The 418-nt window shown below is 31.6% G+C and overlaps 1 protein-coding gene across 2 annotated transcripts in view; it reads left to right on the top strand.

Moving 5' to 3' along the window:
- LOC111869679 (Golgi resident protein GCP60) overlaps positions 1 to 418 on the top strand; it is a 40,768-nt gene that overhangs the window by 8,738 nt on the left and 31,612 nt on the right. The gene's annotated exons all lie outside the window — the stretch shown is intronic.

The raw sequence follows: 418 nt of genomic DNA, 5'->3' as shown, positions 1-418 counted from the left end.
TCACAAGTTAGTTTGATGTTACGTACATTATTAACATTACAGAAACCACATATTCCTGCCAGTTTTAATATATATATATATATATATATATAAAACCATTTTATAAACCTTAAGTACCATATTTGTTCGTACTTTCCTTAATACAGGCTTAGTTCATTTATTATCCCCAAGAGTTGCTGGAATTTATGTAACTAAATTTTCACATCTTTCATTTGAAGTTGAAAAGAGCGTCCAAAGTAATTCTTTGGTTATTTATCATAATTTTGGCCTTAAGATATTCTGTTCCTTTGAAGTTAGATTTTGTTAGAGGTTTTTAAATTGCATTTGCTTGCATTAGTATACTGATATAATGTTTGAAGCTTGCTTAGTAACCCCCCCCCCCAAGTGAAGCTATCCGTGTTGAAGGCTGTGGAGGCCA

Source organism: Cryptotermes secundus, unplaced genomic scaffold, assembly GCF_002891405.2.
Source record: "Cryptotermes secundus unplaced genomic scaffold, Csec_1.0 scaffold847, whole genome shotgun sequence".
Lineage (NCBI taxonomy): Eukaryota > Metazoa > Arthropoda > Insecta > Blattodea > Kalotermitidae > Cryptotermes > Cryptotermes secundus.
Note: the sequence above shows the minus strand (reverse complement) of the source record. Positions and strands in the feature narration are given on the sequence as shown.